The sequence below is a fragment of the Dryobates pubescens genome, chromosome 5 (genome assembly GCF_014839835.1).
Source record: "Dryobates pubescens isolate bDryPub1 chromosome 5, bDryPub1.pri, whole genome shotgun sequence".
NCBI lineage: Eukaryota > Metazoa > Chordata > Aves > Piciformes > Picidae > Dryobates > Dryobates pubescens.
Genome location: NC_071616.1, coordinates 34,721,355 through 34,733,852, shown reverse-complemented (window position 1 = coordinate 34,733,852; position 12,498 = coordinate 34,721,355). Strand labels below are relative to the sequence as shown.

The 12,498-nt window shown below is 43.6% G+C and overlaps 1 protein-coding gene across 33 annotated transcripts in view; it reads left to right on the top strand.

The window, feature by feature from the left end:
- Window positions 1-12,498, top strand: part of NRXN3 (neurexin 3) — a 1,013,077-nt gene that overhangs the window by 340,121 nt on the left and 660,458 nt on the right. The window lies entirely within an intron of this gene.

Sequence of the window (12,498 nt, the reverse complement as noted above, 5' to 3'; positions counted from 1 at the left end):
TCTGAATTCTTTGCCTCACCCTTGAAACAGGGATCTCAGCTGTTTTGTCCTTAATTCCGTCCTAAGCCATATGAAGACTGACACTGGAGGAACCATTTTTTCCTTGTCGTTAGTGTGTGTGACTTTCGAGCTTAGTATGTAAAGAGGTTGTTCAGGAACCAAAAGAACCTGACAACACCACAGTGAAATTAAATTTTTAATTAACCACCCATTCAATACAAAATTCCTTCCCAGGTGGTTAATTCTGCAGGTATGTTGCCTAGTATCAAGTGAAGAAGTTGTATGGGCAGTGATGCCATGCAGGAGGTGTGGTCATTGATTAGCAGATGCTGAATTTTATGTTTTAGTCCATTTACAGGTCTGATGAAACCCTTTCCCCTGATGGGCTGCATTTAATCTGACATAATTTGATATAATGGATCAGAAATGTTGTAATGAAATACATCACATTCGGTTTGCTGCTGGCTGTCTGGAGAGTAAATGTCCCTCTGGACTTTATTACAGTGGACAGAAGTGCTTTAGACTGGCTAAAAAGCAGATTATTCACCATGAGAACTCTCTTAACCCAGAGTTTTCCATTATGTCTAGCATGAAGAGAACAATATAGGACATGGCTGTATTCTCTCATCTTGTCTATAAGCCTTGATATGGGTGATGACATGACTGCTTTCCAATTTCACGTTCAGAATAGGAGAGATCCAAGCATTTCAGTGGAAGTCATAGATTCTGCAGAAGCTGATTTGAAAATTTTCTGCACAGAAACGACATTTTAATTCTAAAATAGATGGCATTTTCAAGGTTTGATTTTGTTCTGAATCAGAATAGACTCAAGCCTCAGAAACTATCTCAGTAAGTCGACTGGTAGAAGCAGCTGAAGAAGATTCAGCTTTACTTAGCACGCATCAGGCTGGTGTTTTTGGAGTATGACACTCTTCACTGTTTTCTGACTGCTGCCCTGCTGACAGTGGAATTTGGTTTGCAGGACAGTCATGCTTTCAAAAGGCAGTGCCTATTACTTGAAAGTAGGACTTAATTTCTTTTATGTGCTAGTAAAATTTACAACATGTATTTCCTGCTTCAGCCTTCACAATCTTGGCAACATCAACTGCCGTCCCATGCCATATGCTAGTTTCTGTGTCTCTTTTCCTCTTTGTCATGGTGACATTAATTGGGCAGCAGTTGCAATTAGCTGGGTGAACAGCCCTGGCTATTGCATCTCTGCTGATGACTTCATTAGGAGTGGACAGAGCCTGTGGGATGGCTGGAAATCAGTGTCATCATTTCTGCGCTGCCTGTGCTGCACCAACGCGGCATTGCTCTCAAGCAGGCACCACCCTGGGATTAGTGGTTTTGCAAATGTTTTTAGGAAAAGCAGCAGATCTGCAGTAGAAGAAAAGACACTGAAAGGACCTCCCCCCAGGTCCTAGTATTATAAACTCAGCTTAGTTTATCTTATATTTTAAGTTTGGAACTTGTAGTCTAAACCCTCAAATTACATGTTATCCTGTATTTTCCCACAGCAGGTATGCTGCTGGTACCTTCCTAATTGCTACCTGCTTGCTTGTGCATTAGGCTTCCCACAAAGATGACCTATTTGCCAGCCTTTGTGAATGTTGTGATATTCCCATTTCCATGAAGCTGTTTGCCTTATATTACTTACAAATAGTTGCCCAGGTCTTCTACCTACTTATTTTTTAGCATGACAGTCTCTCACTCCTGGCCCCTCCTGTATCAGATCTCCTGGGTTGCAGAATTGTTGCTTTGTAAGAAAAACTACCAATGGTATAACTGTGATTTTGGGGGATAAGCTTACCCTACATTTTGTAGACTCATGCTTTCTCTCTGCTCCCTGTTTTACTAATGTATCTCTTCAGGACTTTATGGAATTTCAGGGGCTTGGGGCTGTCAGATGAGAAGAAGGTAGAAAAGGAAATAGTGGGTTTTCTGGTCCATGTTATGAACCTATTTTAAACCAGAAGCCAGAGGCAGTAAGAGTTATTGTTTTGCTTTCCACTGCTCAATATCAAAATTGAGGGGAGGCTGTTTGTGCTTATACACAAGGTTATGAAAGTAGTTCACATCGCAGCCTTTCTTTTAAAAGATGGTGGGCTGGTGATAACTGCCTTTTCAGTAGCTTTCCCACATCTATGGATTTTATAGCAGAGCCTTCACCTCATGGAAATTTGGGGTAGTAATGCAAATTTTGTTTCTGAGATCCATCCTTATAAACCTCTCAATCCTGAGCATCACCTGAGCATCAGTAGCCACTAGGAAGATGTTGTCAGTGAAACACCAGTTCAGTGAAAGCATCCTGGCTTGTGACAGAAAAGGACTGAAAGTAATAGTCAGATGTATGTAATAATGTGTACAGCTTGGTTCCTAACTGTAATTTTTGTGAGAGGATCCAACAGAGGTAAAGAATTTGCCCAGTCTCCTGCAGTCCCTGTAGGAAAGCAAAGTTTCAAATCTTCTATTTCTTCAGTTTTAGCAACAAGCATTTGCATTGATGAGCTAACTCACAAGACAAAATCTTTTGTCAGAAGCAGCTTGCAGTTGTAAGGTAGATTGCTGTGAAATGGTGCAATATTCAGTGAAATGGATGCATTCTGGAACTTTTCACAAACTGCTTATGGTTGAAAGGTGTCGTAGTTTGGGCTGGGTGCCCTCTGCTACAGGGGTGTTTCCTGTGTCCAGAAGTCCATCCCAGTGGGTGGACTCAGGAAATTAGGTATTTCTACCATAATCCCTTGCACCACTATAAATTTTGCGGTGGGGTCTGGCACTTCCTCTTTCCTTCCCTCTCCGAGACTTGGTAACTGGGGGAGAGATCTCCCGGCCATGGGCCTGATTGGGCCCAAGGCCACAGGGGGATGGGCAGTCTCAGGCCTGGCCAGCTGAGACTAGCCCAGCAGAGGGAGGGGGAAGAAGGAGCCCTGGGGGTTTTGGATGCACCCTCAGGTGGGGATGGGATCTTTCTTTGTCACTGCGCTTTGGGTTTTCTGTAACATTCACTGCTTTCTATTTAAACTTTCATCACTTTTGCAATCCGTTTGTCTGAGCCGTTATTTCTGCCTGTGGTGGGGAGGGGGTCTGCCCCAACCCATTACAAAAGGGATCTCTGGAAATCTTTGCCCCAGCTGCTTGCTCTGAGTGGGGCCAGCTTCAAGAGCAGATTTTAATATTGAAGACATTATCTAGTTGAGTGTTGAAAATTTTGCAGAGGTGGAGTTTCTGCAGCCTTTCTGCAGCAACGTGTGGCTACCATGGTGTAATTTTTATTGCCCGTAGAGTTTCCCTTGCTGAAAATTATGTCAGCTACCTTGTTCTTTGTTTGTTTAGGTGGTTGTTTTTTTATTTATTTGTTTGTTTTTCCCACTGGACACCTCTGAAACAAGCCAAACTCCATCTTTGCTGTAATCCCCCTTTCTTAGTGAACACCACTGAGAAGACAGTAATCAGATGCTTCATTCAGCTTGACAGTGGCATGAAGAGGACTTAGAGATGTTTGACCTAAACAGAAGTCGCCTGACTTTATAAACTGTGTCACCATGTAATACAAACTCTCAGACTATCATTTCAGTAGCAGGTTTCCCCATGCCTTTCCATTTCATGCCTTCCCTACTCCACTCCTCAGCTTTGAGGAACAATTCTTCTTCTACGCTGAACCTTCTTGCCAGAGATTTCTTCCCAAATAGTTGTACATAGCTCTGTAAATGTTAGAGTGACATTTGGAGTAAGTTTAAAGAGTCCATGTGCTCCTTCTCTGTTCCCCTGTGCCTGTGCCAAGCTTTGGAGTGGCAATATAGCCATGCTCATTACCTCCCAGGGCTAGCAATAACATTTACAAGCTACAGTTTCTTCCCTTTGTAAATATTTCCACTGTGCTATTCGATGCTCTTACAGCTCCTTCCTAGCCTGGTTCTTTATGACTACAGCTCAAAGAAGGGAGATGCAAAGTTTGGTAGATAATATTTACCTTTCATTGTGGAATAAAGGATTTCTTTTTCTTTGTTATTCTGACAACATCCCTTAATTAACTTATCCTCCTTTGTGTATGGTGACAGCAGGAGGAAAGGAAGCACGTACCAAGCCTGATGCTGATGGGAATGGATACAGACTGTGTAGAATAGCCACAGGTTAGCCTTGAGAGCTGGAGAATTGTTTCATTACAGAAGTTAAACAAAGCTAGAATACAGAGTGCAAAGGCTGCGAGATTCATTAATGGAGGGAGATTTGGGATTCTGGATCCAAATATGACTTCTGTAGGTCAGTTTAAAATTTAGAAGGTCTCCATTGAACCTGTGATTTCACCCATTTTAAGCTCAAAATTCTCAGGACCGGTTTACAGGATTTTGTTTTTGTGTAACCTCCTTATAACATTGAACTAGAAAAGAAAGGTGTTAATTTTGAATTAAAAAAATGTATTATTGTGTAATTCTGAAAAAAACACACATCTGCATTGCTTCCATTCATAACTGAAGAGGGACCTTGACAGGCTGGACAGAAGGGCAGAATCCTATGGCATGAGATTTAACACATCCAAGTACCAGGTTCTGCACATTGGCCACAACATCCCCATGCAGTGCTACAGGCTGGGGTCAGAGTGGCTGGAGAGCGGCCAGGCAGAGAGGGACCTGGGGGTACGGGTCGATGGTAGGCTGAACATGAGCCTGCAGTGTGCCCAGGCAGCCAAGAGGGCCAATGGCATCCTGGGCTGTATCAGGAACAGTGTGGCCAGCAGGAGTAGGGAAGTGATTCTCCCCCCTGTACACTGCACTGGTTAGGACGCACCTCGAGTACTGTGTCCAGTTCTGGGCCCCTCAGTTTAGGAAGGAGGTTGACTTGCTGGAGCGTGTCCAGAGAAGGGCAACGAAGTTGGTGAGGGGTTTGGAGCACAAGCCCTATGAGGAGAGGCTGAGGGAGCTGGGGTTGCTTAGCCTGGAGAAGAGGAGACTCAGGGGTGACCTTATTACTCTCTACAACTACCTTAAGGGAGGCTGTAGACAGGCGGATGTTGGTCTCTTCTCCCAGGCAGCCAGCACCGGAACAAGAGGACACACTCTCAAGCTGTGTCAGGGGAGGTTTAGGCTGAATGTTAGGAAGAAGTTCTACACAGAGAGAGTGACTGCCCATTGGAATGGGCTGCTCAGGGAGGTAGTGGAGTCACCATCATTGGAGGTGTTCAGGAGGAGACTTGATGGGGTGCTTGGCTGCATGGTTTAGTTGATTAGGTGGGTTGGATTAGTTGATAGGTTGGATGCGATGATCTTGAAGGTCTCTTCCAACCTGGTTTATTCTATTCTTTTCTAATGCCAATGTCTAAACTATGAATACAGCTAATTATTTATTTTATTCATTTTTCTTGAGAAAGGACATTATAGCACTTGTACTGAACCTTGCACTTTCATGCAGATGCGCTGCTTGGGGCTCTTCGTTTGCCTTCTTTGTCTCGAGTTTTGGATGTCTTGCATTTTGTGGATACTTAGAGGTCTTTTCTGTAGTAATTTGATGTTTCTGCTTATGTTTGGGAAAACAAAGGGAAGGGATAGGTAATAGATAAGACACTGAAACAGAGAGGAGACAATGGTATGAAATGGAAATAATGGAAATAGGGTATTTATTCTGTTCTGCCTTTGTAGATCAATTGATAGGTGTGGCCTGCATTTCAGGTGTTCTTCAGGAATTTCTTATTTTCTACTGACTAACCTGCACTTCTGGGTTGTTTTCAGTTGTATGTTAGAAGTGGCAAAATGTTTTAAATAGTACTATGAAATAAATTTTGCAAGGTTTTTAAAGAATATGTTTGATAAAAAAAAATAATCTGGATGTTGTCTGGTCTATATAGACATCTGCTAGCAATTTTTTGTCTATAGAAGCATCGTTGTAAGTGACAGTTACTATTACTGCTCCAGCAGTATTCTTACATCCCTGAAAATGTGATGAATGCCTTGAAGCTAGCTCCATTATCTCTCCCATTTGCTGCTCATTTGGAGATACTTTGTACATGTTGTACTGTAATTATTCCACTTCTAGTGCCCATTTGGTCTTGTGTGAGGTATGCTGTTCAAACTGGAGTGTTTGAATTTTAGAAAGTAGTATACAAACCAGAGAGAGGCCAGAGGTGAAAAGCAGAAGCAGCTAGTTATAGAAAGTAAAAATTGAATGAAAAGGATTTACTTAGTCTAGAAGAGTGAAGGATCTGAGGTAATGATAGGCTGAGCTTCAGGCTACAAAGGTTCTTTTGTGAAGCAGCTCTACACCCACCAGGAGTAGGGAAGGAAGGTGTTGTCTTAATCTGAAGGAAAGAAAAATTTGGATTGATGTTGCAAAAATACTTTGATCTGTAAAGAGATTAAACACTGGAAAAATCAGCAAAGCCAGTCCATTGTCTTTGTATTTCTGTAGTTGTGTGTGTCCAAGATTTTATCTTTTATCTTCATGAATTTCCAGTCCTTGACGACTGATGATAATGCTGTTGACATCTTGTCAGGATGAAATCTTTAAAGCAGAATAGCTTTTCTCTTAGTGGCACAATCCGTATCAGTGGCTGACTAGTGGTATTATTTGAAAGTTATTTTGATGGACTAATAACTTCTCTCCTACCCTGGCCCAGGACCCCATGTCAGCCCCTTGGGGCCATCAGCCCCTCTCCCAGTGATGCTGCACTAGGGCTGGTCTCCAGCTCCCCACAGCACTGCCTGATCATGGGCTGTGCTGAACCAGGCCTGTGTCCCATCCTTGTGGTGGCCCTGCCTGTCAGTTGTGGCACCTGATTTTAGCCCTGGCCTGTGTACTGACTTCCCAGCCTGACCCTGCACCTGTCTCATTGCCCAATGTTTTCTGGGGTCTTGGTTGGACTCAGCCATCATCTACAGGTCTGTTGTCTGCACTTTCTGGGTGTGTGGGACAGCTTTGAGCATCAAAAGCCAGCCCTGGGAGTCCCACAGCTCCCGGCTCCTAGCCTGTGGGAGGTGACAGGCAAGGCTGTAATTTCTTAAAGCTCCCATGACATTTTTCTCCACCAAAAAAGGGCCATTATCTCCTAGGTTCTAGTCAGATTTCAGTCTGATTACTTTTGGGCTTCCCAACTTACTTGACAGACTTGCGTTGTGAAAGCTCTTTCATATGGAATCCCCTTGGACAGGAATGAGGGGTTTCTGCTTTGGCCTTTTTCAGGTCCTTTTTCAGTTCTGTTTCTCTTTTTTTTTTTTTTTGTTTTAAGTGCAATTTGGGTTTTCAGAAAATCAAGGCTGGTTTTATTTGTGGCCATGTGTTTGCTAACTGATATGGGAGGGAAAGAGGTGTCTTGCGTAATGCCTACAGGAGAGTTTTGTCTGGTTTGTGGTAACGAGCTTTGGCACTTTTTCTTTAAGGTTGTTTGAACTTTTGCAAGAAGATGGAAATGTTTGATCTATATTCCCCTGCAGTTCTGAACCAACATAGCTGTTTTTCACATTTCCTCCTTTGCCAGGTATCTCCAGTTTGTGACACTTGTCTCTGGAAGCTTTGCTTGGTGGGAACGGATGGCAGTAGCTGACTCTGGCAAGTGTAGCTAGAGGGTGTATGTCATTGCTGACTTCAGCTAAACTTTTCATGAAGGAAGGACATTTTTTCCTCTTTTTGCACTGTTGTCTTTATGGAAATGTCAGGAAGAAAGTTATATTGTAGTCTGGAAGGCAGGGAAACAACTGCAAGGAGGAACAGGAGATTACAGAAAAACTAAAAGGGAAAAAAAAAGGAAAGAGGCAAAGTCTGAAGATTAATACAAGAGAAAGGTTAGAAAGCAGGAGAAAGAGCACAAAGAGGTCTTGAACATTTTTTCTGTCTGTATTCTAAGAAATGGCTGTTGTCATCTCCCCAGGAGGTTTATGCAGAGCCTTGTGGGGAAGCAGCAGTGAATTGCTCCTTTGGATGCTAAGTGTAAAATTGAAGCTGGCAGGGTCTTGGAGCACAAGACTGGGAAGCTAATCACTCCTAATAACATACTGATTTTCACAGAGCTCTGGCATTATGTCAGGGTGGTTTTTGAATCACCACCTGGCTTCTTCCTCTTCCCATCTCCAGGCTAATGGCAATGAAGCTTCTGGCTTTGGGATTGCAAATAAATGCTGCTCTGGTTCTTTTTGTCTGTACAAATCCATGGGTCTCTGAAAGATGGTTTCATATATTGCTCCTATGCATGTATCAGTAAGACATCCAAGTATAATAGCTACCCTAAAAGTGGAGCGGTGGAAGGAATGTGCATGCATTTTAAACTTGGATGAATGTGCTGCAGCCTGTGTTTATGCACTGAACAAAAGCATTACAGTCTCATTGCTGCAGGTGGCCAAGGACAATGGGGATCTTATCAGTGCTTACAAAATATCTAAAGGGTGGGTGTCAAGGGGCTGGGGCTGGACAACTGTGGTGCCCAGTGATAGGACTATGAGCAGTGAGCACAAACTAGAACACAGAAAGTTCCACATAAACATAAGGAAAACCAGCTTCTTCAAGGGTGATGGAGCACTGGAATAGGCTGCTTGGAGAGATTATGGAATCTCCTTCTGTGGAGACTTCAGAACCCAGCTGGACGCAATCCTGTGCAACCTGATCAAGGCAAACCTGCTTTAGCAAGGGGATTGGCATCAAAGAGATGCCTGTATTCAGGTAGAAGTAGCCAGCACAGGTGCCTAGGAGGCTGAGGTCATCTAGTTATTGCCAGATTACATTCAGCCCTGAAGAAAAACTGAGAGAACTAGGGCTGTTTAGTCTTGAGAAGACCAAGATGGAATCTTATCAATGTCTATAAATATCTGAGGGGTGGGTGTCAAGATGAAGGTGTCAGTCTCTTTTCAGTGGTGTCCAGTGATAGGACAAGGAACAGTGGGTACAAGCTACAACATGGGAGGTTCACAGTATCACAGTATAACTAAGGTTGGAAGAGACCCCAAGGATCATCAAGTCCAACCTGTCCCAACAGACCTCACGACTAGACCATGGCACCAAGTGCCACGTCCAATCTCCTTTTGAATACCTCCAGGGACGGTGACTCCACCACCTCCCTGGGCAGCACATTCCAATGACGAACGACTCGCTCAGTGAAGAACCTTCTCCTCACCTCGAGTCTAAACCTCCCCTGGTGCAGCTTGAGACTGTGTCCCCTTGTTCTGGTGCTGGATGCCTGGAAGAAGAGACCAACACGAGGAGACACTTCTTTGTGGTAAGGGTGACAGAGCACTGGAACAGGCTGCCCAGAGAGGTTGTGGAGTCTCCTTCTCTCGAGACTTTCAAAACCTGCCTGGATGTGTCCCTGTGTGGCCTGCCCTGCTGTGGTGTGGGGCTTGGTCTTGATGATCTCTGGAGATCCTTTCCAACCTCTAACATTCTGTGATACTGGGAACCCTGAACAGATTTGTTGTTGTCTGTGTCGCTCAGCTGTAACATGCCTTCCTTGAGTTTTTTAGGGACTTGCTGTCACAGCAGGGAGATAGGGGGGTTTTGTATGACTCCTGCTGTCCTCCGAAGGTTTTGTGTGTTTTGGGGTTTTTATTATTTTTCTGTAGCTGTAGGGAATGATCTGTTTGCAAGAATATGTACTGAAAAATCTCACAGACCCTCCAGCTGGTGAAGAGATGCACTGTGAGAATGAGCTCCATTAATTTTCAAAAGATGTCAAGTGGCCCGGGTCAAGCTGGGTCAAGCTCAGGTCAGCATAGGGCACCCACAAGAATGGAAACTCATCATCTCCTATGATTGCGCAGCAGCTGTTTCGGGCTATTTAATTTTATCTGCTTAATTCTTACAAGGATTCATTGCTCCCTGTTTGTATCAGACTGGACAGAGAAGGGACTACTCTGGTTTAGACTACTGTGGGATGTCAGTTGAGAGACTGCAAGTTGAAACATTTTTGTTCCATCTTCAGCAATTCTGAGTGTTCTTCAGGTCCTTTTTCCGTACGTATAATAGTACTGATTGGGGTTTCTCATCTAAGGACAGTAATTTTCTGGCAATAGGATATGAAAGACATGAATTCTGGTTTTAAGGAAGAGACTTCCCAAGTAAAAAGCAACAGGACAAGAGGACTTCTCAGGATATCAGGTAGTGATAGGACTAGGGGGAATGGAATGAAGCTGGAGGTGGGAGATTCAGGCTGGACGTGAGGAGGAAGTTCTTCACCATGAGAGTGGTGAAGCCCTGGAATGGGTTGTCCAGGGAGGTGGTTGAGGCCCCGTCCCTGGAGGTGTTTAAGACCAGGCTGGATGAGGCTGTGGCCAGCCTGATCTAGAGTGGGGTGTCCCTGCCCATGGCAGGGGGATTGGAACTAGATGATCCTTGTGGTCCCGTCCAGCCCTGACTGATACTATGACACTATGAAATGGTCTGAAGTTGTATCAGGGGAGGTTAAGAATTGATATTGGGAAAAATGTTTGCACTGAAAGAGTTGTCAAGCACTGGAATGGACTGCCCAGTGACTGAGCCATCATCTCTGGATGCATTTACACAGCTCTGGATGTGTAGATGTGGCACTTAAGGACCTTGTTTAGTGGTGGGCTTGGTAGTGTTATATTAACAGTTGGACTTGATGATCTTAAAGGTCTTTTACAAACAACAATTCTATGAATCTATGTCTATGTCATTATTGTTGCACTTGGTTTATTGTCTTCTAGTGTCTGCAGAAAAACTTGTGTTTGCAAAGCACCTAGTGCATGGAAGAAGCAGAGCTAGGCAACTTGTGTCACCTACTCCTACTCGGTCCTGATATCGTCCAACTCCCTTCTTGTAGCTATTCAGGTGCTCGGGCAAGCAACTGTTTCATGCAAGGCACATCTGAGCTGAAGGCGTCAAAAGAGCCATTTCATGCTTGACTGCATTTTCTAATACAGTCCAGAGAGAGAGAGAGAGGAATGAGAGCAAGGAGGGTTTGTATGTACATACGCATTGCCTTTGAGTGTATGTATAATGTACAGTACATTTAGTTCCAGCTTGCAGCTGTGGGTGGCAAATAAGAGATGGAAACGTGAGAGGGAAGAGAATTGAACTTTGAAAAGAAGACACCATTACCCTCCCTTGAAAAAGAAGCTTTCTTTACTTCTCTGTTTCTTGGCCAAGTGAAAATGGGAGTCCCCAGGGCAGCACTGACAGCTGGTATCCAGAAGTTTATATACAGGTGTTGTATATGGAGAGCTTTGGATGTGCAGACCATAATAGTTTGTTCGAAGTGAAGCTAAGAAATCTAGTGAATAGGAATACTGTCCACAACATCTTATTGTAATGGTGCTCCCAGGAAAGTTTTCTTCTGCATGGATTTGTATGTTTCATGACCAGTGAGGTGCTTCATACCTGCTATTAGTCCAGTGGGTTACTGCACCAGCACAACCACAGTGATCTCCACCAAACATTTAGTAATCATATGCACATGTTCTCTGTCACTTTATCAGCTTGATACTTACATCCTTATCATCACCTCATTTGCATTTTTATTGCACTCTGCAATTCTGAAACTGGCTATTGTGGAGAGAGCCATGGGTGCTTTTCAGCATGGAAATATGGCATTCCTCGGTTTCTATTCTCTCTACTTTACTTTAGTATCTAACATTTGGGCAGTGGGTGGATGTGAGGATTGGCTCTGCCAAACTGGTTTCCCTCTAGAAGTGCCACTCCTACCAGCATGAGTGTCCTGGCTGGAAAATACGAGATAATAGGAAGGAGACCATCTTGGTTCCAGATAAAGTATTGCTGCAGTTGGCTAAGTTAGGTAGCTTTCTGGGGCGGACGTGTGGTGCCTGGTGAGAAACACAACCATTTGAGAAAACTGCAGCTAAACTGGGTGGGGCACTGATAAGAGTCATTCACAGAGGAATCCCTCCATGTGCCTAGCAATCTGAACTGGTCTTTCTTTTTTTTAAACCTTTGGGATTTTTATATGTAGTTTTGTGGTGGATGTCCTATATGGAGCAATTTTTACAGCTTCGCCTTTGATAGGGATTGGCTGTTTGGAGAAGGGATGCTCTGATTCATACATTAATATATTTATGTAGAATTGCAAATTCTGCAAGTAAAAATGCTTTGGAGCATATCCCTAACCTAAACAATGATTGCCATGCTGCAGGCTGTCACAAGTATTTCATTTTACCTCCTTAGAGAAGAATATCAGTTTCTGCAGGCAAGACCCTGCACAAACAGAACGTTAAGTTCTGTAACCCCTTTTCTAAGCTGAACTTCCCACTTTCTTTGACATCCTCTGAGATGTTAGAAAAATCAAATTTCTTTCCTTGCTTTCTTTCCTCCTCCTGGCTTTCATTGTGCCTCCACCTTCTGACATTCTCAGCATTTGAATGACACTTAAACTTGCAGTGGAGTTTGTTTTGTTCCTTTCGTCATTTATGTCGCAGCGCCATTGGTTGTGTCAGCAGAGCTCTACTGAGGCTCGTTGTTAGAAGGAGTAACATTTAAAAATCACAAACCAGGACAAATCTGATGTAGAAAAGACCTGTTAGGAAAGGTGCTTCATACAGTTGT